Here is a 24,583-nt window from a genome sequence, read left to right on the forward strand (position 1 = left end):
AAATTAAAATAAAAATTTTTTCTCTTGCATCTCCTAACAAGACACTAGCATATTTGTAACTTTGACTAGTTGTTCCTTTTTTTTTTACTTAAAGCTATGTATGGAAATGATTGTGAAGTGCAGTCTTAAATGACAGATACTATTCTTCAGCAACATATGGAATACAGGAAACTTTTGTAAGGAAACAAGTATCCAGATAAACATTAAATAAAAACTATTGGAGTGAGGCAGATGATGGTATTATGCTGAGTATTCATCTATTTTGTTTAAGTAAGCAAGTGAGAAGGGAGGAGGAATCCAAGGAGGAAAGCTCTCTGTGGAAACTATTATTCTTATAGATGGAAATAATATAGCAAATTTTTTTTAGACTTGCAATCAGTTATATTTGTTAATAGCACTTGCTTTATCAGACTGGCATAATTTCCATTAAGGAAATATTTGTTGTCCACATTTAATGAGCATTAATATTAATTTTGTTACACATAAGCTCTTGGCTGTGTATCCCAGAGCTCTGAACTTTGGTGTGAAAACTCCGTGCTGGGAACCTTTAGAGTATTGCCTTTCCAAAACTTTCATCAGGCTGAGCGAACACAGCTTTGCTGTACAGTTCACCTGAGAAAAGACACAGCTAGTACACCATTTCCTGGCATGTCTTCTGGTTCTGGGATGGTTTGTGGCTGGAGCAGGAGAGGGGATGCTGACATGTGCATATGATTTCCTCACAGCTCTCAGGCTGACCAGGCACTGGGTTCAGCTGCGTGGGTGGGAGTGGGGGAGCCGTAACCCAACGCTGCCAGGGGAAGAAAGATGTTTTGCTGAGGTTTCTTCCTCTGTGAAGTTAAGTAAGTTATGTATTTTTTGCTTTGAAATCAAATAAATGATAAAATTGAAGCTCAGTAGAGCTAGAAATGGAGATGTGGGTGCCTGCCCTGGCCCCTGTGAACTAATTTCACATGTGCATCAGATGTGCCAAGTAGCTGCTTATGTGGGTGGAAATTTGAAAATCCCTCTGTGTACCTGCAGTATCTTGAGTTTTAGTTTATAGTGGGAATGAGGGGGAGGGGACAGGGCTCCTTTAGAACTGCAGACATTAATTGGGGGTGAGTGGAAAGAAGGCAGGAAGAGAAACTGTCCTGACAGCTCCTGTTTTCCACTGAAAGTTACAAGGCATTTTGTTTTCTTGAGTTGTTACCATTGCACTGAAATTGTCCTTCACAAAGAGAATCTATAGGCAGGAGAGTGAGCAGGTGCTGGTGTAATACCCTGAGAGACGCTCCTGGATGCACACAGCTTCCCAGCACATCAGATATGTTCCCAATCACAGCTTCTGCTGGTGGCTCTACCCTGGAATTCTGGCTACAGCAAAGCAGGTGAAGGACCTGCAGGTTTGACCCTGTGCAACCACGAGGTGATGGGAGGCTGACAGGAGCCAGAGGCTGGGGTGCTGCGCTGCACATGGAAGGCTCTGGGTTGTGTCCGTGGGAGGTGGGAAGAAAAGGATGAGATGTGCAACAGGGACTTTGCAGTTGAGACATGCTGTTGCCTATTGAAGCAACTTTCCATTTCTTTCCCATGCTCGGAAGACGTCATGCTTTCACTACATTGGACTCTTTTGATGCATCTTTTGGTGGCACAGTTTGCACAACTCTTTAGTTTTTTAACTCACATTGCAGCTTTAAATCTGCAGATGTAATAGATCTGTAAAATGCTGTCGTTTTACTGGGCCTAAGCGCCTCTGTGTCTCATGCCTAAAGGTCAGGTCCAAAGAATTTCTCCATCCTGGCAGTTCAGCCCTGGCCTGGAATGAGAGGAAGTAGGAATGTTTGTGAAAAACTTTCAGAAAAATGTTGCAAAACCTGTAATAGTTTGTTGGAAATAAATAGAGCCCATGTTCTCTGTAGGGGGTAACTTTAATTAATTTAGATTTCTTCTGGGGCATTATACAGGTTTTTTTTCCCATGGATTTTTATTTGATGAATGGAGAGGAAGCTTCTGATATTTTTCTATGTTTAATCCAACGCTGACGTATAAGGAACAATAATTTCACCAGGCAACCTACTTGAAGTTTATCTAGTGGTGGGAAACTAAGCTCAGTGGAGGAAAAAGCTCTGTGTCCTAGTTACCCACCCACCTTGTATGGCCATATGTAGTACTAGAGTGTAAACAAAGTTTGGTACCCATTTTCCTACGTTCCTGTGGTGGAATAGGAGCTTTTTCTAAACACTGCAGGTCCCCAAAGGATACCAAAGAGAAATGAGAACAGACTTTCTTTTTGATGTTTTTGTGTCATAACCCATAATACTAACACTCATCTCCTTCCTACTCCCCTTTCTAAGTATAGCAGCAGGGAGAAGTCAACAACCATCACACTAAATGGTACTGAAAGAATGTAAAACAGCCCAAAGTGCAGTTTTCATCATTCATCCCTATAATTTTCAATACCACAGAGCTAACACAAGAGTCTCTTATGAAAGGAATAGAAGCAGAGCATGTGCTTTCTTCTGGACCAGCCCACAGTGCCAGATGAGTTAATGCTGACTTGGGAAAACTCTCAGATGGCAGAGGGAATGGCTCACTCCTGCTCAGACCAAAAAGCCTGAATGAAGGACCCTGCTTTGCTGCATTGCCTCACTGCCAGGCTAGCGAGCCGAGACTTCAGGAGCAGTTCTAGTGAATCTTCATGATCTGAGCTCCATTCCGCAGGAAAACCTTCCCTGAGAATCACTGTAAGCTTAAATTATTGACTACAATCAAACCAGCAGCTAGAAACTTGTCTTTAAATCATCAGCTTTCACCCTGTTTTGCATTTGCTCATATATTTTCCTAAAGAAAATTAATTTTTATTGGCTGGTAAACAAGATGGCTTGTTAATACACAATTTATTTAATCTTTACACTAAATTTTACTCTGCAGTAGTACAGACTATTTTCATACTTACACCATTACAAGGCTTAACTTCCATTTTTTTATATTTTAGTGTTTCCATTATGTTAAAATTGTAAATATTTATTTAATAGCTAATTCAGTCTATAGCTTTTATTTGTTTCAACTTGCTTTTCAATGTAAATTGAGAATTCATTATGAATACATGAAATTAGCATTTCTTATAAAATAAAATACTTTAGGTCTATCAGAACAAAGATAAGCAAAACTTTTTACTATAAAGCAAATTGTGCAATTATTTTAACTTATTTATTACACAGAAGCATTTCTGCTAGTTACTGAATTGAGTAATTCCAATCACAATGTCTGTTAATACTTTAGAACCAGCAACTCTCAATCTTGTCTTCTTTTTTTACCAGAAGTAGAAGTACAAGCTTTCCTCTTTCTCAGCTTCTAAGTGGTTTTATAAAAAAAAAACAAAAAACAAAAAAACAAACAAACAAACAAAAAACCCTGAAAATAAATTATACCCACAGAAGAGCTGTCAAAGTGTCTAAAGTTAAGTTTTCTTTTATCATCTCAAAAATCAGTTACAGGTGCCCAGCCATGTGACTTCTCCCAGTTCATGGTTTGATTTTTGTAACAGCTCTAGCAATAGAAATCAAATTTTTCCTATCCAGTCTGTGCTTTTTATCACACACTTTCAGCCACTAAAAGCCAAGTGGAATTTTACTTCAGCCTTTCCTAATAGGACTTTTAATGTAGATTCTGAAATTCCATAGACTTGTTCACCTCTGGCTCTTCTAAGAAATGCTGTACCTGTTCTTAAAGAAGCAATATGTTCTTTTAGACAATCTGTCAGTTTATAAACTTTGCACTTTTCAGTATATTTATCAAAACTTTCAAACCATGGTCAGACAGACTGCAAATCTGAATAGGAATCACACCACCTTCTAAATATATACCGTAGAGGATCAGGACTCCAAAATTTTAGTTAGTTTTGGAAGTAACACATTTACTCTCTTGCAGACTCGCATTTTTTTTTAAGTTTAAATGATTAATGTGTGACTTGAATAGCCTGTTCAGAGTCTTGTAGTTAAACCTAGAATGAGATATTGGTGAAGGTAGGTCTCAAGGCATGAATCCATACATTGAGTTGTGTCCGTGCTCAAAACCTGTCACAAAATAAAGTACCCTCACTTTTGGGCCTGTTCAGATGATAACAAGCTATTTTAGCATTGAGTTTCTGTCCATCTGTCTAGTATGTGCCACTCAAGAACATTTCCCTTCCCAGTAAAATGGCTGGCTGAAACTTACTGAGAGAAGTCGCACTTCTGCTCAGCCTCCCATCTGCCTGTTAGATGTTTATGTTCACATCCTGTATGAACACTATGTGTTCATAGAATCATGGGATGATTTGGGTTAGAAGGGACCTTAAAGATTATCTGTTCCAACCCCCCTGCCCTAGGTAGGGACCTCTTCCACTAGACCAGGTTCTCAGAGCCCCATCCTGGCCTTAAACACCTCCAGTGATGGGCACAGGGGTCTGTTCAATAAAGTTCAATTCAGGCCAAGTCCAGAAATAAAGCATGTATTTTATCTGCATTTTTAAAACTATCCATGGATTTAAACTTGTCTGGGACAAATATGGATGGAATAAGTCAAATTTGGATTTTGAGAAATTTGAACCTGAGTTTTATCCCCACTAAAATACTGAGAAGAATGAAGGTACCTAGCTCTAGGGAAGAGAGTTCTTGAGAGAAACTGTAATTTAATTGCTGCATTGTAAGGAAAGCTCTTTAGCGCAGTATTAATGTATTTTTAATGCAAATATGGGATAATTGATGTCAGACATTAAAATACCTTTGTATACTGCTGGACCAATTGCTACCTGAAAACTGAAAATCTGCAGGAATGAACAGGGCTCCTTGTACGTCTGGTTTTATATCAGGTGCCCACGCTCTATTTTCCTTCCATGGCAGCACAAGTCACACACTTTATAAGGAGATTCAAGTGGGAACATGTTCCACCAATTTTTACCAAAATCCTGTCTGTGGAATGGCAAACCCATTGCCCCGGTAAGAAAACATGTAGTAGTCTGCAGGAGAAATCACCCTGCCAGACTGTGTCTTTAGTAGCAAGTTTTGCTGCCAGAACTTTTGTGGGGTCATGAGTTGCAGACATTTTTATGTTCACCATGGCTTTTTGGAAATGCTGTGTGTCTCGCTGCAAGAGGCTGTAACAGCAGAAGGGCTTGCAGTTGCCAGGAGCAGTGGCATACAGTGGCATTTTGCTGCTGGCTATTTTGGCTGGTGTTATTCAGAGAGGAGGCTTCACTTTGGCAGGAGAAGGCTCATTTTGTTGGCTTGTATCAACTTTTGTTGGCTTATATCAGCAATGCAGAGAAACTTGAGGCAACTAAGGCTGACTTCTGACTGTGAACCTGCATTGTACTGGCCAGGCTGCAGCTACAATGCATCCCAAGCAAGGACTCCCTACCAAACCACTGTTGGCAGATGTTCTCGCCTGATGCTATGATCTTGATACCTGAAATAAGCAAGTCTCTGACACAGCAGCAGAAAAGCGAACAGACCTGTGTAGAAAAATACATGTTTTGAGGTGCTCGCTGTTTTTCTTTCACAATGTCCCTGCTTTTTTACCCCGTTCTGTGCATTACTAGAATATATTTATTTGCTGCTAGGCTGCATAAATGGAGACATATAAGTCAGGATCAAGCTTAAATACTTCCTTCTACAAAGAACTGAAGAAAAATTATTCTTTGAAACTTATGAGTAATTCTTTCCAGCTCCTTTAACTGAAAAAATAAAAAAAAAGAGGAAATAAAAGCTGAAGTTTGCATTAATTAGCAGTCCATTTTTACCTGCCTACAGTGCAAAGCAACAGAGAAAAACTTTAAAGAAAACTTTACAAGAAAACATCTTGTAGTGGTACTAAAATCCATTGTGGACCTAGAGGACACTTTTAGGAGACTGAGTCAAAAAAAATAAAAAATGCTATACTAAAGAAAATAAATGTCATAAAATGAAAATTGAGAGCATAACCCTAAACAAGTGTAACTGGTATACTGGTAATTCTTCAGTCTGGTACAGTGTGCTTCCACTTCAAACACTTTTGTATTTGGTCCTGTGCTGGTAGCTTTTCAAAGGAATCTCATACTTTCTTCCCTCCCCCTCCCTACTTTGCATAATAATTAGTATGTGAATATGCTTGTGATTTCTTCTTATTATTTTAATATCGTCACATTTTAGAGACTTCAATAAAGTTTGGAGGACAACCAAAGGAGTTCTTGCTCCAAAAGCCATGCAGTCTAAATGGAATGGAAAACCAAAGCACAGCAAAGAAGCATCATGCCACTTCCCCTTCTTTGCAGGGAGAAACCTCGTACCAAGCAATTTCCATCAGAGGATATTCAGGAGCTGCTCAGGCAGTGAGTGTTTTGTGCCTAACAGCACACTCCACCATTTGCTTCATATGCTGTATAACAGGAGGTGAAAAAATCCAACAGTAAGTAGTGTCATATGTCCTCATTTTAGGTTGAATTCCCCTTTCCAGAAGCTGGGTACCAGCTTATTCCTTGAAACACCAAGTTACAATCAGATAATTCTGATTATTATTGACATTCATATATATCCAATCCCTTTCTTTACTAATAATTTCTTGACTCTGACACTGTTTCTAGCAGTATAAACACAGCAGTCTTGTAAAGATGCATCCATACAGAGACCTTCGAGCACCTGATAGTCTTTGTGAGTTCAAGAGTATGCAAGGTGGATAACAAAGATGATTTCTGGATGGTGGGGCTGGGATTTTGTCCAGCATAGTAGCCTATAAAGTTGGGAAACTGATCACAAGACTCCTCAGCTCCAGACTCTCCCAGATTTACAATTACAGTCCTGAGTAGGGAAAACCAAGCAATCTGAAAGTCCTGAGGTTGTAAACAAATCTATGTATTTAGTGAATAAAGCAAAATAGAGAAAATCATGTAAGAGGTGGGTATAAGGGAAATACCTTTCCCGAGGCTAAATGGGTATTGATGTGTCTGAAACCTGTAAACAGATTTGTGCATGTTGCTGGCTGAAGAGGGGTGGAGCTCTAGGTTTTGCTGTTATGCCTCTTAACTTGCTTTTGTCACTCCTCTGGCAAGGACAGCAGAAGACTAAAGCAGTGAGTTCTCTACCCTCTAACCTGGGATTAATGACAGCTACAACAAGTACCTCCATCCTTCTGAGTATTTGATGAAGGAGATAAAAAAGATGGCCTGACTCTCAACTTCTTGGTATAGAAGGATTAACAAAGGAAGCTAATTAAGGAAAAAAATAATGGGAAACCAGTTGGGTGATGTGATTTAATTGTTAAGGCAGCAAATGAAAAGAAATCACTCTCATGAATCGAACAAAATCCTAAATGTATATACTGCAAGTACAGTCCTACACAAGCTTGTTCATGAAGACATGTCCTATGTTCTCTCTTGCTGAAAGTGAAAAGGAAGGCTGTACATTGGCAGTTCAAGGTGTTGTGGGTGTAACAGCCAAACTCTGAGGATAGAATATTTTCTTGCATGACTTTCAGTGATATATTTATCACATTAATCACTGTATAATCTCTTTGCAGAGGTACAGTACTAGATGGAAGCTTACGGCTTATAGGATACTGTATGTAAAGAATATCCAGAATGTGCAGCAAAGAAGGAGCCAGACAGGAAGATATCTGACAGCCTTTTCCTTGTGTAACAGTTTTGTTGAAGCAGTTGTTTTGTTACCCTCAATGGAACAAAACTCTTAAGGACTGTGGCAGTTTACAACATATGTTGTTTCATCCCACCAGAGCGGTCCCTGATCTGTATTGCAGAGGACAAAGTTCCAGCTGCAAAAACATACTGTTCAGATGCTGTACTGAAAAAGTACAAGTGAAAAAATACAAATGAGTCACCTCAAATACAGAGGTGGAGGAGTCAGGTTGGCAGGAACAGCCATTATCTTATAATAATGTGTTTCAAACCCCTCCTCAAGGTACACACCCATGAAGCTCATTAGTGTAACAGTCATTTCACTGAGGCAGAAAGTTCATTAATACTGGAATACAGTGTTGAATATTAGAGGGAAATTCTTCAATGTCTTCCTGCTAGAGCAGTTTTTTGGAAATGCACCAAGGGCTTTGATCCTAAAACCCCTTACCTCTAAGCACCTGGGTAGTCCCATTGACTTAAACAGAATAAAATGAGAGCTTTAATTCAAGTGTTTGCAGATTAAGACCCATGTTTGTATTTTAAGATCTTATCTACAGAAGAAATTGCACTCATTTACCTAAGTGTTTTATAAGCACACCTTTATTTAAATGAGTGCAATGTTACTTCTGCAGGCGGCCACCATCTGAGGAGCAGTGGCCCTGCCTCAGTTCCCCAGGAATCTGAAGGCAGGAAAGGCTCTTAGACAGCCAGAAAACATCAATGAACTACATAAGCAAGAACTGCCATGTTCTGAAATACTGAGAAGGACGCTGCCACTGTGCAGCCAGGACGAAAGGCTCCTCCTGCTTCATCCATTTTCCATGTGCTCTTGCACCAGTATCACACATTCCCTATAAAGGCTCAATTATAGAATCATCACAGCATCATAAAATGGTTTGGGTTGGAAGAGGCCTTAAAAACTGTCTCGTTCCAATCTCCTGCCATGGGTAAGGACACCTTCCAGTGGATCACGTTGCCCACTGCCCCATCCCAGCTGGCGTTGAGTATTTCCAGGGACGGGGCATCCACAACTTCTTTGGGAGGCAGCTTCGTCCAACGCCTCACCACCCTCACGGCCCCTCGCACGGAAGGCCTCAGCTCCCTGGGAAGCCCGGTGGTGAGGAATCATGTTTTCCAGGCCCCCGGAGCTGGGCGGCAGCAGCCGGGCCGGGCCCGCCTGGCCTCGGGGCGGGCTACGAGGCGCCGGGCCCGGGGCTGCCGGCGGGTCCCGGGCAGCGGCCCGGCCCCTCCCACCCTGCGGCGGCTCCTCCTTGCCCGTCCGCGGCCGGTCGGGGGTCGGGGCTGTGCCGGCGCCGCCGCCCGATCTGCGCAGGGAAGGTGCGTGCTTGCTCTGCCCACCGCCTCATCCTCCTCCTTTTCCTCCCCCTCCTCCGCACAGGGCATCCCCCCGGGCTGCCGGCGCTCCTCCGCCGGGCTGTAGCGCTTTTTCGGGAGGCTTCTGCTCCGGAGGAGGGCACTTCGCCGCCATTCCCGGCTCCCGGCTGGGCTCAGCCCCGGCTCCTTGTCTTGCGTTAGAGCCGTGCAGCGTGTGCTGCCTTTCCCCATCCCTCCCGCAATGGGGCCTTCGCCCGCTGGGCCGCAGCCCCGGTGCTGCCGGCCCTGGCCGGGTCGGTGGGCTGGAGCCCCCAGCCTGGCAGCGGGGGTCGGGACCGCCTCGCTGTATCTGCTGCTCGCCCTTTGCTGGAGGGGTGACTGACACCAGCACGGTCGTATTTCGGGAGCATGGAGGTTCCATCGCGTGACAACAGCGGAAAAGGATCTGGAGGTGCTTGTCTACCGCTGGCTGAACGTGAGCCAGTAGTGAGCCCAGGTGGCCAAGAAAGCCAATGGCATCCTGGCCTGTATCAGCAATAGTGTGGCCAGCAGGACCAGGGCAGTGGTTGTCCCCCTGGACTCGGCACTGATTAGGGTGCACATCAAGTACTGCATCCAGTTCTGGGCTCCTCAGTACAAGAAAGACATTGAGGGGCTGGAGTGTGTGCAGAGGAGGGCGGCGGAGCTGGGGAAGGGTCTGCAGCACAAGTCTTGTGAGGAGCGGCTGAGGGAGCTGGGGGTGTTTAGCCTGGAGAAAAGAAGGCTCATGGGGACCTTATCGTTTTCTACAACTGCCTGAAAGGAGATTGTAGCCACATGGGGGTCAGTCTTTTTTCACATGTAATAAGTAACAGGACAAGTTAACATAGCCTAAACTGTGTCAAGGGTGTTTTAAGTTGGACATTTGGAGGAATGTCACAGAAAGAGTGATTAGACATTGGAATGGACTGCCCAGGAAGTGGTGGAATTACCATCCCCAGAGGTGTTTAAGGAAAGTCTGGACATGGCACTTTGTCTAGTTGATGTGGTGGTGTTTGGTCAGAGACTCAGAGATCTCAGAGGTCTTTTCCAGCCTAATTGATTTTGTGATTTTGTGAAACAAAATCCTTGCTCACCCACTTGTTCCTCTTAATTTAAAAACAAATATGGACTCAAAGTTGGCAGTCACACAGTGCTTGGGGGATGAATAGTCTGTGTTAGACAAAGCATGATGCTCTGCTGTGATCCTGAAGTGAGCAAAGCTGACAACAGTCACTGACTGAAAGCTAAAAAATATATAAGTATTGTGAAAATAGTATATAAAAATATTTTAAAAAACATATAAATAAACACGAAAAACATACAAGTTCTGTAGGCTGAATCAGATTTGACTAAGGAAGCATTAGATGCAAAGAAACCTTTTGAATATAGTGGTTAAATCTGCCAAGTTGTACATGTGCTCAAAACTACAAAAGAACAAATTCAAGATACAAACACAAGAATTCAGTTTGTGTATTAATTACTTGTTTTTTTCCTCCAAACTGCAATATTTTGAGGACCTGACTTTCCTAAGTGCTGCATGAGCACCAAAAGTGCCTAGATAGTGCCATGCACAAAGGCACCTAAAATCCTAATGTCTTGTTAAATGAGCCTTAATTTTCAAATTTTTGCTCTGTTTTTGCTCTATTCAAAATTAGATTGGTTTTTACTAATTGTTTCTGGAGGTAGTTCTCTAGAACTGTTGTAGGAGTGTTGTAATCTATTGACTAAAGGGGAATGTGCGAGTGTTTCATCTTACAAAGCAATACTTGGGATGGCTGTAAGCAGATTCCTTGTGTGGAAATGGAATAACTGCTTGTATCTTCACCTATCTGTAATGTATCTCTCTATTTTAGCTTGTGAAAATTCATAAGATTTAAGTTAGGGTGACAAAAGCTGGCCTTGATTTTGTTCTGGTTAATTTTTTTGCAGGGATGGAAGCTTTTATTAGAAATCTTTCTCATGTCAGCCTTATAATCACCTTCCACTCTTATCTGCTGCTCCTTCTGTTGGATTATTGTTTTTAATAAAATCTCAAACTCTTATTTCCTCAAAGAAACCCCGCAAAGCCTGCCATATGCATGCGAGGTCTTACATCCCTTGTTTCCTTGTAAATTTTGTCTATTTCCCTTAGACATATCCACCTTATCTTGAATAGCATCTATCTATTGTCCCTTGCAGTCAGTTTTACTTTACTCAAACTTCTGTCTTTCAGATGAAGGCTGTGCAGGTAAACTTGGATCAAAGCCACCACAGCTTCAGAGATTCATACAAAGCCTTTGTCTTACCTGATCTTGTTTCTTGGTGTTTAAAATACATATAATTCTTTTGAACGGCGAAACAATAAGATACTGAATCAGATAAGAGCAGATTGCAAATCTGGGCTGGGGAAGAACAACCTGTCATTGACCCCTGTTGGGAGACATCTGTTAGCAAAAGCTCATATAAATCTGTATTTGTTTTATGACGCAGTTTTGCAAATGCCTGTGTGTCTTTAATGCTGATTTGAGAAAGGAAGCAACTTAAAATATCTTGATATAATTGCAGAAACTCATAATGCACATGGGATTCTTTTATCTATTCTTGCTATATTGTATAAAACTTTCTTGTTTTAAGGTTGGAAACTTTGTCTTGTCATTTCTTCCTTTCTTCCCGATTGTGGGAGGATGAAGATGAAGGGTGGCAGTACATCTAAGAGGTAGCAGCTGCAGGGGTGAAATATTTTGCCTAAAGAAGTACTTTGTGGGTAGAAATGTACAAAATGATTACAATCTTGAAGCTCTACAGTTCTTTCTGTTCTGTCTCGACAGGAAATATTATCTGTCAAAAACTGCATTGCAGTAATCTTTTACTTTTTTGTTACCAAATGTCTGCAATAATCTCAAAGTAGTGAAATAAATGTAAATTCTTTCTTCAGCTGACCCCAAGTCACTTATATTTTCACTGTGATGGCAGTAGTGAAGTTTTAGCTCAGATTTGTAATCTCTTAAATGCCAATTACTCGATTAAGTCAGTATTTTTGCCAGAATCTTTGAAGAATGCTTTGCTCTTTTTTGTTTCAGTTTTACAGTACAAGAGAAAATTGTAAGAAAAACGTGAGCTTGAGAAAAATTTTAACCTTGTTAGCCTGTAAAGAATGTCAGCCTTTTTTAAAAAATGGTAATTTGGGTACCTTGATCTTACAAGAGACTTGATTTCTGATATTGAGATAGAGACAGTGGACCAATGGTGGGGAAGTTTGCTTTTAATTTATCTGTCTGTCTGTCTATCTACCTACGTACCTACCTATTTTTTTATATTTAATGAAGAATATTCAGACACCTGGCTCATTTGGATTCTTTCTTTTTTTTTTTTCTGTACTGGTATTAATAATAGTAATATTTTATCAGTCTCTTTAGGTCTAATTAACATAAGTCTCTTCTATGAATTTTCCCCACAGTGGATGAGAGAAAAATGTAGAAATCCCTTTGGTGCTGCTGCTGCTAAGAGAGACTTGATAGAAGGGTCTAATTAATAGACATGTAGATTAAAATACATCTCTAAGAATTTATGTCTTTTGGCAAAATGTTTTATTGTACTACATTGCAAACAGAGGTATGGCAAAAGGATTGTGATCTTACAACCTCACTTTAAGAGAATACTAATGCTGTTTAAAAAAGAAAATATATCAAATATATTTTGTCAAATTCTCTAAGATAAATTTTAAATCAATGATCATTATGTTATAGTAAGAGGAGGTTAATCTCAGGTCACCTATCATAGACATTCCTTACATCATAGGAGTAATAAACAACTAAGATTATTTTAAACTTGCCTGAGTGACCATCTTGCATTCAGTACAACGGTGAGAGTTTCTACAGGCTCAGGATTTGCCTCAGCCTGATTTCTGACCCCACAGACTCATCATCTTGTCCAACTGAGAATTGTTGTCACACTTAAACCCTGTTTTAGTACTGATATGAGAAAACAGTTCTGGGTTTAAATCTGTTGTTGTCTATGTGTTTGGGTTTTCTTCTTTCTTTTTTTTTTTTCTCAAGTTGCTGATTAAGGTGACCGATCTTTTACTTAAATGTAGTGAAATTACATTTCCTGCTCGAATACACTGTATGAAAGGGAATGAAACCACTCTAATGTCCTCCCTGAATTTTTCTAGCTTTCATCTGCTGCATGTACATTGATACACTGTGCCTTTAATTTTTTGTTAGTTTTTTTTTCAGAGGAGGCACTTGACTGTCAATTTACCTAAGGCAAGTGAGTCAAAAGGAATTTTGTGTTTCGAGTAGCCCCAGAAAAAGGGGCTTATATAATATTATGCACGTGCCAATAGTAATTTGAGAAAGAAATGTTCTTTTTTGAGGTCTTAAAATATGATCTGAGCCAATAGGTTCCATTGGGAAAGCATCCACTATTTTATCTGTAACATTTGCAGACCAGAACTTAAATTTGATTTGTCTTAAATGGTTTCCCCTTCTACTCTGCACATGTTTTGAGATTAGTGTTTCTGATTCTGTTGGTTTATACTGTTCTGAATCACAAGGCTGATCTTCTAGGTCTCTCTCTGGTCATGTTCTCTTGTACAAAACACAAGTCCTCTTTTGTGGCAGACTATGAAACACTTCTTGGAGTTTTAGTTTAATGAAAATCTTTATTGCTTTGGAAGCAGAAAGAATTTTAAGCTTCTAATTTATTTGAGATTGATCATATGATCAATCTTTAAGAATGATTCTGTATATTACTGCAGTGGGCTATTAATATTTTCTCCTATGACAACTAGGTAAAGCAGACAAATGCAATATTAATCTCAGGTAATCTGTTCAGTGCTGTTGAAAAATACACAGAGCAATTTCTGCCTCAGCAATGCACTGTGAGATACCCAAGAAGGAAAACAAGGTCAACTTGGTTTTAATTACTTGTTCAGTTTGGTTGTCTTGAAATAGGTGTTGAGTTAGGAATCTCTAGAGGGTTTTCAGTAGAAAAAAGTCTCAGGAATAGGCTTGGAAAATTCTATGCAGGCTCTGAGTTACTGCCCATGTCCATTTTACCTGCAGCTGCTGCAGAGTTTTCCACCTCAGCCACCCAAGTGGCCTTTGGTTAGCCATTCTCACCCAGGTGGCTGTGAAAGAGCAGGGCTGTCTGCTCCTCAGAACACAGGAACTTCTGCAGTGCAGTCTTCCTTTATTGTCTCTTTGGCAGTAACCTCCCAGTACTAATGCTCATTACTAATTACTGCAAACAAAGCAAAATTGCTTTATGTGGATTGGTTCTCAGCTGCTGATCGAATGGACAAGGTTCTGGTGCAAGTGAATGTCAATTTGAAGGGCAGAACAACTGTATCTGGGATCTCGGTGTACTTAAGCCGCTACTGATCCAAATCTGTGTCCCATTCAGTCCAAGTTGGTAAAATACAGATACACTGATTTTACTACAGGTTGCTCCATCAGCTAGAGTCTGTGATTTGTGCTTCATTTTGGACTTATGTCTTATAGCTGAAAAGAAATCTTGCAGAAAGAGGGGTAGTAAGCAGGAATGTGTCTGTGGCTGCCCTTCAGAGAGTAACTGAATGAGGGCAGATGGTGCTTGTCTCCAGCAACCAATGCCACCCAAGTCAGCAGATATATTTTGCTTTGCAGTGCTCTCTAGTATACTCTGCAGTTGTTAGAAGACCTGGCATAGCCAAATGCAATGTATCCAATACAGATGGATTGTACTAGGCTCTTTGGTAGTTGTACAGGTTTGGACTGTTCAAGGAAATCTGGCAATGAAAGAGGCTTATAAGAGATATGGAGAGAGACTTTTTAACAGGGCATCTTGTGATAGGACAAGGGGTAATGGTTTTAAACTAAAAGAGAGTAGAGTTTGACTAGAAGTAAGGGAGAAATTTTTTATACTGAGGGTGATGAAATTCTAGCACAGGTTGTCCAGAGAGGTGGTAGATGCCCCATTCCTGGGGACAGTCAAGGTCAGGTTGGGTTTGGCTCTGAGCAACCTGATCTAGTTGAAGGTGACCCTGCTTGTTGCAGGGGGCTTGGACTGACTTTGAACATGTCTTCCAACCCAAACCATTCTATGATTCTGTAGTGACTTTCCTGAAAATCCAGAACAAGAGCAATTGAAGAGCTGAAGACAGGAATGGGAGCATATAGGAACCTTACATAAAAATAACTGTTGGGAGCTTATCAGTATGTGAACTCTAAATAAGAAAAACAGATGTGTATTAGATAAATAAAAATTAGAGTAAGGACCTGTCTAATGTTACCTCCCAAAATGATCAAAATGAAACATGCTGTCTTACATTGCCTGTCCCTACAGACAAGTGATATAGGAAGGATGAAAGTTAAGTATTTTCCCTGGAAAACATTTTCAGCTGTGGTGCAATAACAGCTGGGCTGTTTGCTGCAAGCATCACTGCAACTGTGGGTAACTGTGTAAACTCAGCTGCTCTTCTGAAAGCAGAAGGTAACTGCTGTAAAAAAGGCCTTAATCCAGGAATTAAATAAGATGGTAAAGTTGAGGAATGTAGGCTTCTTGATGACCTTACTTTCTCTCAAGGTGTTTATATCTAAGTATTTTGTGCTCAATAAGTATGACTTTTTGGTAAACATGGATTAAGGGGTGTAGGGTTATTGTTGCCATCAGATCTGTTTCAGGGAATAACTGGAAAGTTGTCATAGGGGAACAGAACCAAAACATAAGTGTAGTCACACGTGGTGAAATCATCGTCCTGAAAGGATCAGCACCTCATGAAGAAGTCAAAGATGCTTTTGAATGAAGGAGCATTAGTAACTTCATGTGAACTCTATTTTCATCAATTGCCTCTGCTTGCAAGCTGATGTATGTGATAAAATCGAAACCAAGTGTAAATGATCCTCCAGTGCTGGTTCCATTTTAACTTGGAATTGCTTTTAATTAATCAAGAGACTGACATTTGCAACATCTGGATTTACTGAAGGATGCAGAGGCTTCATTTTTAACGCACACTAGTAACAGTCAGAGTCCCAGATGTTTGATAGTTGCTTTTTTCATGCTGTGGATAAAACCCTCTGAATTTGATGTAGTTATGACAGAGCAATTGTGTGGGTTTGAAAACCAACATTTATAGCTAAATCAGACTGCGCCAAGTGCTTTGTTTCTTCAAGCTTTTGTCTCCTCAGTGGTTGGTCTTGTGACTAGAAACAGTTTAAGGCCATATTCCCAAAACTTGTGCTTGCAGAAGGCTATTTTGGAGGAAGAACCAAAGCCAGAGATGTCTTAATTCCCTGAGGTCTCTGCTCATTTTTATAGCATTTATATAAATATAAATTTAAAGAGTGTCAAAATAGTTTCACTTTTTGTTGCGTACCAGCCATAACTTGTCCAGCAAAGCCAGGAGGAGTTTGTGGCTGTCACCTGCAGCAGCAGAAGGAATAGGAGGAGCAATGGGGATATGGAAGTGAAGCTGTGGGCTCACTGGACTCTAGCTGAAGTCCCTGTATGCTTCCTGAGCTCAGGTGCAGTCACTTACGTGAACCTTCTTGTCAGTGCTGATGGGTTGGTTTTCTCAAAGGCAGGTACTTTGGAGTCTGGGAGCTGGCACCTGTGTCTTTGCTTTGCCTTATGCAATCTGAACTGTGCAGAAGTATTTAAGATCTAAGAGGAAACTGCTGTCTGTTTGGTTTCTTCTCATACTTTCTTGGTACAATCTAATCTCTGAGTATTATTGTTCAGGAGGAGTATCAGAATCATGTGCAAAGTTAAGGAGATGTCTTAACATTTGCAGAGAGGGTCAATCACATTCTGTCATTCTCCCCTCTATACAATTAGTGTGTTTACTCTATGGCATATTTTGGGGGAGGTGGTTGTTTGTGATTTTTGTTGGTGGTTTGTTTTTTGTTTGTTTGTTTTTTCTTTTTTTTACTTTGATTGCCAGTTGACATTTTGTAACGTGACCATTTGCTTCAGTGCAGCAAGCTTTTGATCATCTGCTCTTGGTAGTGTCAGAAGAAAGGGGCTGAGAGGTTATGCTAATGTCTTTCATGTGGCAACTGAAGCACTTGGAGGTGTCACTTCTGGGTCCCTCCTCTTCCAGTTGTTGGTTCATTTTGTCTGTAGTTGTAAGATGTGTCTGTCAGCATGTCTGTGCAGTGAGTAGCATGGGGGACCCTGATGATAACAGGGATGTGTTGAACATTGCTCAAAATAAAAATAAAAAAAAAATTAAAAATAAATTAATACTGATAGATGTCAGTTGTCCTAAGATGGCTTTTTTATCCTGCAATAGCAAAATGATTTTTGTCTTTTAAATGGTAGTAAAAAGTAATTAGAAGTTAAATACAGAATCAGATCTGCCTTATGCATGGTAAGTGTAGTGCTTCATGATCAAATGTGTGCTGCACTGGGGAGTAGCTTTGATGAAAAAGTGGTGCTGGAGCTTCCTTCCACATCAGAAAGAGGTCTGGTTTTGCTAATTTATTTCTCAAAATTGGCCAAAACCCAGATTTCTCTCAAGCTTTTTAAGTAAAGTATATTTATCTTGCTAGCAGTCTGTTACATTCAAGCTTTTTAAGATTTTTTCTTTCTTTTTTTTTTTTTTTTTTCACATTTCATTGCATTCTGCAGTTGGATGGTGGCCGCAATTGTACATTGCCACTGAACTGTAGCATCTTGTTTCTGATGTTGATATGTTGGAATACAGTGTGATATTTGAGTACCAGTATTATGCTCTAGTGAACATGATGAAATCATAAATTACATACTTCATAATATATCTCATTGAAATGAATATCTTTTCCCTCCATTAATATAAGTAAAGAAATGTCTGCATCATAGTTTTTCTGTCAACTGTAATGAGCAATTCTTGATCCTTCACTTCTTTGTATAGTTTCATTTGCAAATTTTTGTTGCTTTGGAAAGGGAAGATTCAGTAGGTGTATCTGACAATAAGGAGGAGAAATGCTAAAGTAAAAGTTCTTAACAAATCTAGCAATATGTTGAGCAGACTTCTGAGCTTCACAAAACCAGTTGATTGCTTTTTACTGTAGCAGGATGAGGAACTTTTCTTGTGACTGTAGAGAAAGACTGTATGAAAAAATATGACAAATGAAATACTCAAAAAAGTTACCTTTATTTTAATCTGGAAATTTTGTTTATTAATGTTCTTAAATATCTTATATTCGGCATTGCTGAATGATTATTGACTTAATTTGGAATTATGATGCTACTTATAGTTTGTACACTGGGATTGTAGATGTATGAAGTGAAGTAGCTAAAATGGTTGGATACTTTTGAAAATGTTGGTATTGCTCTTTTTTTGTCTTTTTCTTTAAGGTGTTTAATGTGCATAACTTTTCTCTGAACCTGCTGACATAAAATGAAAAATTTTGTTCCATATGCAAAGCAAAAACTGCTTTGTAGATGGGTAGTTGTAGATGCATATTATTCTTGTCGTATATGAAAATGCTAAGAATTTAACTTAAAAGTTCCTAATTTTGAGGTGCCATATCATATATATGTAGCTGCAAATATCTGGTGCAATTTTTGTTAAAATTCAGTAGAAAAGTTGGTCTTTTGCACTCCTGTTACACATTAGATAATTAGTAAGTAAGGTGCTTAATTCAGTGCTTCAGTTTGGCAAATGTCCTGACCCTTAGTAGTGTAATGTGCCTTTAAAACTGAGATTTAATTGTTGGAAGGAGAAACTCAAAGTATTTAGATTTTCTGGCAAAAATCTAGAGCACACACGTGTTCTGTAGGACTGAACAGCCTTCTTCTGGAATGCTGCTTGGAGGCACATCAAGAAGTACTTGGAAGTGCCAGATGCATGGCAGTGGGATTCCTTTTGGCTTTCACAGGAGAGGCAGACCAACCTTTGACAGTAACGGCCTGGTACTGACTGTCGCTAACAAAACTTGGTTTGCTCCTGTTACAATATCTGTCCATCAATTTTAGCAGCTCTTGCTATCCAGAGGTGTGGATTGATCATTTGCTCATGGCTCATACCTTCTGTCATAGGCTTCCTCCTGGTAGGGAGGTAGGTTTCATCATTTGGCTGGATGCAGTCTGCTAGTCTTTCAGTAAAAACTCAGAAGGAAAATATTTAACATCCAATTTGTGGGAATGATTTCACTTAACACAGAATGTAAGATGTCTTGTTGAACATGTTTTCAAAAAGAAACTTAGCTTAGAATTTAAGTGCAAGAAGTTTAAGCATAAGTACTGAAGAGGTTGTGAGAGAAGATTTCTGTGGTTGTGTCGCTTCCTTGAAAAGGGAGCCCTTTTCACCTGTAGGAAAGGCTGACACAAAAATATGCAATTCTGAAGAGTTTGTGTCTCAGTAGTTTATGAATTTTATGAAACAGTACAAGATACCTGTCTTGCTTTTTACACAAGGCCAATAGTGGATTTGAATGAAGTTGAGCATAAAAATACCAGGTAGTATAATTGTGGCCCTATTCTTGTATGTGTTGATTTATTTGTCCAAAATTATTCCCTCCCCTTCCCCTCAGTTGTCTTTCAACATTATCAGTTTGCTTTAGCTGTATATTTTGGCATTTAATGTAATATGAACAACACTGTATTTTGGTGTCATTGTTCCATTGTCATTCATTAAGTATTTCTGTTCTCTTCAATTCTCATCTAAAAATCCCACTGAATCCTGTCTTTTGCTTCTGCAAAGATAATATACTCCATGCTTATTAAGAAGAATAATATCAGCTATTGTGTGGCTGAGGCATTGTTCAGTGCTTGTGGGGTTTTTTTGTTATTCTTAATTTTTGTCTGGACCACACCAACTCTTAGAGAAGTAGCTGGCTGATCATTTCTGTGGTTTTGCTGATACAGAATTTGGATACAGTATGCTGGATACAGTATCCAGCACATGATTATGGTGTGATTCTTCAGGATTATTGCCATCCATTTTAGCAGCAGCTATGGAATAAGAATATATCAAGGTAGCCTGTTACTACTATTCTGAGGCTTGGAGGTGAAGGAGGGAAGAGTGGCTCCTTTTGCTGCTTCCTTCCTATGTTAAGCTGTAGTACTTCCCCCATACTGACTATAAATAGGGTATGAACTTCTGCCAAATGGGGAGCTATGGCTGCAGTGTCTCCTGGAATGTTTGGACTTTCTCAGTCTTAATCTTTATAGAGTTCTTGAAACTTTTCACTTCCTATTATGTGTACGTAAGTCAGTATCACTACTAGAGCCTATATGGTCATAGGTCATGGATTTCAGTATGTATCTTCAGCTGTAGAAAATCAAAATAGTTCTTCTGAAGTTGGTAAAAGTAAAACAGCTCAGGTGTTTCCTTTGGTATTTTAGACTTTTTGGTCCAAGTAATAACATTATCCAAAACTTTATATCCTTGTTGTGTTGTACTCTTCTTTACCTTAGTTTTACAATTCAAAAGGCTGATTTTAAGGGCTTTGTAATGTAAATGATAGCTTCAACTGTGTGTGTTCCCAAACCCAAGATTTTCCAACTGATCAAATGTTCTTCCAGATGAGGAATTATTACAATGCTGAAAAAGCAGTCTTTGAGGAATGTCTGCTTCACTCTTCAAGATCATAAAGCTTGTATTTCCCCCACCCCCCCATCCACCCCTCCTCCTTATCTTTATAAGTGATGGAAGAACTCTATGACTTTATTTTTAGGCAGAAATCTCCGCCTCATTTTGCAAGTTCACCTAGCCTCCCAGCTATCCTACTCCACAGCTGTCACAACAAACTTTTTTCCAGTGCTATTAAATGTATCAGACATCACTCTGCAGCATGTTAGTTTGTTACCCTGGGGCTTTTCAGTCTATTCTCATGTCATCAAAACCACTGTGTGATTTCAAGATTTCCTCCAGTCCCTGAAGGAAAATCAAACGGTGGTTAGGAAACTGATAGATACTGTGCAGATATAGCAGATCTCTAGCAATTAAGTGGTTAATAGCCTCAGTTTATTGTTTTCATTCCTCGTTTCCCATAACCATGACTTCTGTGAACTTTCTGTATCCTTTTGTCTGTATTTTCAACTGGGGTTTTGGGAAAACCTTGCCACACTGGAGAAGAAGCAGTGCTCTAGTTTTGTTTATCCTAGTTTTATGCCCTCTGCTCCTCTTTCTGTTATCTGATTGCTGTAGACAGTAATCAATCTCTCATCTGATTCTTTTTTCCTCTCCTCTTATTCTTTTCCATCTGTAACATTTAGGTAATTTATATTGTAATGTTTTTAATGGTGGAAATGCCAGTTAGCCTGATTAAAGTTTGGATGTGCTCTTCTTTTATATAAGGGCACCATTAAAAGATGGAAATCCCAATGAGCTTGCACTTTAGCATCAAAGACAGCAGTTAGGTACAGACAAGTTGGCGAGACTATAAGAAGTGTCCTTAAAGTAACCACTAATAAATGTATCTTCTGACACCCTCTGCACTACTTGTATTGTATTGTGCTGTACATTTCATTCTTTCATACTAATTTGAGATGGAAAATACTTATTTTTTGCCTTCAGTTTATCTTTTTCTTCTACATACCTAGAACCTTTCTCCCTTGATTTTTTAAAAGCCTTTCAGCTTGTGTCTCTGGTCTCCTTTCATACTCCAAATCACACATCTAGTTTGAAAGACATCTTTTGAGCTGTAGTCCAAAGTGCCTTTTTAAGCAGGGTCAGTTGCATCAGGTTGTCCAGGCCCATGCCTAGACAGGTTTGGAATATGTCCCTGAACGGACACTTCACAACCTCTCTGGGCAACCTCTTCCAGTGTTTGACTGGAAGAGTCAGTGTTTGCCAGTGTTTGACTACTCTCACTTAAAAAAAACAAAACAAAAAAACCAAAATGGTGCATTCTTGTGTTCAGGTGGAATTTCATGTATTTCAGTTTGTTTCCATTGACTCTTGTTGTGTTGGTGGGTACCACTGGAAAAAGAGCCTGGCTCTGTCTTTGTTCCCTCCCATCAGGTATTTCTATCCACTGATGAATCCTTCCCTCTTCTTTTGGAGAAGAAAGTAATATCTTCTCCAGACTGAAAAGTTAAAGCTCTCTCAGCCTCTCCTAATAGGGATACTGGATACTCCAGTTCCTCAGTCATCTTTGTGGCCCTTTGTTGCACTCTCCAGCATGTCTACATCTCTCTCATACTGGGAAGCCCAGGAAGGAAGAAATAACCCAGGTATGGCTTGTCTAATGCTGACTAGAGGGGAAAGATCACATCCCTCTGCCTGCTGGCAACACTCCTGATGTGCAGCCCATCAGGCTGTTGCTCTTTGCCAACATGAGGTTTTGCTGACTTATTCTCTGCCAACTTCTTTCCAGCTGGGTATGCCCAGCCTGTCTTAGTGCATGGGGGTTAGTCTTCCCCAGATGCAGGACTTGTTGAATTTTGTAGGTTCCTGTCTGCCTCCTCATACAGCCATCAAGTACACAGCCACTCCTCCCAACCTTCCTATCATCAGAGTCCACACTCTGTCCAAGCATCCAGATTATTAATGGAGCTTTATAAGAGTTCCGGACCAGGTATGGACTTTTAGGGATCACCACTAGCTACCACCTGCCAACAAGGTGTCACTTAGAATCCTCTGAGCTTGGTTGTTCAGTTGATTTTTCAATCCACCTCACCGTCTGCTCATCCAGCCTGTACTTCATCAGCTTCCCTGAGACCTTTATGGAGACTGTCAACTGCCTTACTAATGTAAAAGGGAAACAAATCCACTGCTCTGTCCTCATCTACCAAGCCAGTAATTTTGTCCTAGATGGCGATCATGTTGATTATGCAATTTCCCCTTTGTAAATCATGGTATTCTGAGTCACCTTCTTGTCCTTCATATGTGTGGAAGTAATTTTCAGGATTTTTCTCCTGTCCGCTTGCCAGAGCTTGGTGTGAGGTTGACTGGTCCATAGTTCTTATTGTAGTTCATTTTATTTCTTGCCCTTCTCAAAGACAGGAGTGACGTGGCAAGAGTGGCCTCACAATGACACCAGCTCTCAACATTTTTGGGTGCAACCCATGAGGCCCCATGGATATGTACGGTTTAAGTGCTACCTAAATTGGTCTTCCTCACTCCAGACTTTCCCTTTTAAATGTTCTGCTAGGATTTTGCAGGGAAAAACCTCTCTTTCTGTGAACTATATTCAGAGCATTCCTTCCCTTCTGTATGGATCCAGGTACTACTATGGCTGGATGCCCTCTTTCTGCTTCATGAACAATGAAACACATTGAACAATTTTGACTGCCCTGTTATTTTTCATTAATTTGGTTGGCATAGTGAGGTTCATTTGCTGAGTCTTAACTAGTTTGATGTGGAAAAATAAGTAATCTCCTTTGCTAGATGATTCACTGGGGTGATAAAGTTGCAGAGACTGGGAAAACAGATGTGTGATTCTTTCCCTGGACTAGCAGTACAGTGATTCCTGTATTGCAGTCTGAGTATGATGTTATTTTACCCAGCAGGGAAATATTTCAGATAGCTGCTTTTGAACAGATTATGCTGGAGTGTTCAAGGAAAGCACAATAAATTACATTCCTTTTTTTTGTTCTTAACCAGGGTTTGAATTCAGTTATATTCCTCTTACAATGCACTGGAGGCAGTGAAATGCTGTGCAACACAGAAGTATGTTACATCCACAAAAGTTGTGGAAACATGTCTGTTCCCAGCGTTTAGTGGGAAATTCCTGGAAGAAGTATATCTCTTAAATGCAGACCCCCTGGGGCAGCTTTTGGAGTGAGGATGCTGCTGGTTTTGAATGAGGCTAGGAAGAACAAAGAAAGCATTTCTTAGTTAAGGGAAATGTGATAACTGCAATTGCATCTGTCCATTGAAAAAAATGCATGAAGTTGGTAGCTGGGGGCTCTTTGAGGTGGCCAGTGCTATTTAGAAAATCCCTCTGTGTCTTCTGTGTAACAGCTAAGTGTATCTGCTTTTTCTGGTAGATTTTGCAAACCCTTAAACAAACAAATCTCCAAACATTAAGTTTTTGAAACTAAATCTACAGAATTATTGTCTGTAGGCTTAGTTTCAAAAACTTAATCCACTTAAGCACTTATCCATTTTCTTGCTGGCTTCTTTGTGCGTGATGAACTTCGCAAAATCAGAGAACAAGCGTGGTCATCCTGAGAAAATGACTGATGTCTCTAGAAGAGGATGTCTAAGAGTATGTAATTAACAGGTTAAGGGAAAGTACATGAAGAAAGTGCAGAGCATAGCAATAAAAACACACCAATACTCTCTGTGTAGTATAACCACAAATAAACAGTAACTCAACTATAAAAGGCATTTTGCAGTTCTCAGGCAGTGTCCTGAGATAACCCAAATCTTCTGCTCCTGGTTGTGTAAAACCTTTGCCCTGTCTGTCTCAGAGAAATCTCTGTGATAGATTTATTGTTCACAGATGAAATCAATAATGATTTTTTGTCGTTTTGCAAAAATGATGCTTCACTGTGAAGAACTTATTACTTCCTTGATCTCAAGCTTAGGGGACATTTGAATAGTTAAGGAATGCCTTAGTATTCCTCTATTGCTAAAGCTATTGTTTAAATTGCTGTTTGTGAAAAGACTCATAAAGGTCTATGGAATGCTGGCAGTTTGTGTTGGTTGTCATATGAAATAGGCTTGGTGACTCCAAAATGATTGTGTGAGTGGTTTTT

The 24,583-nt window shown here is 40.0% G+C and overlaps 1 protein-coding gene across 1 annotated transcript in view; it reads left to right on the top strand.

Moving 5' to 3' along the window:
- Window positions 1-8,581: 8,581 nt before the first annotated feature.
- The window catches only part of CPQ (carboxypeptidase Q), a 145,498-nt gene continuing 129,496 nt past the window's right edge, over window positions 8,582-24,583 (top strand). Inside the window, exon 1 of the mRNA XM_053991471.1 lies at window positions 8,582-8,968. The gene's annotated coding sequence lies outside the window, so the exon portion shown is untranslated. The remainder of the gene's footprint in view (window positions 8,969-24,583) is intronic.

This window comes from Vidua macroura, chromosome 1 (assembly GCF_024509145.1).
Source record: "Vidua macroura isolate BioBank_ID:100142 chromosome 1, ASM2450914v1, whole genome shotgun sequence".
Taxonomy (NCBI): Eukaryota; Metazoa; Chordata; class Aves; order Passeriformes; family Viduidae; genus Vidua; species Vidua macroura.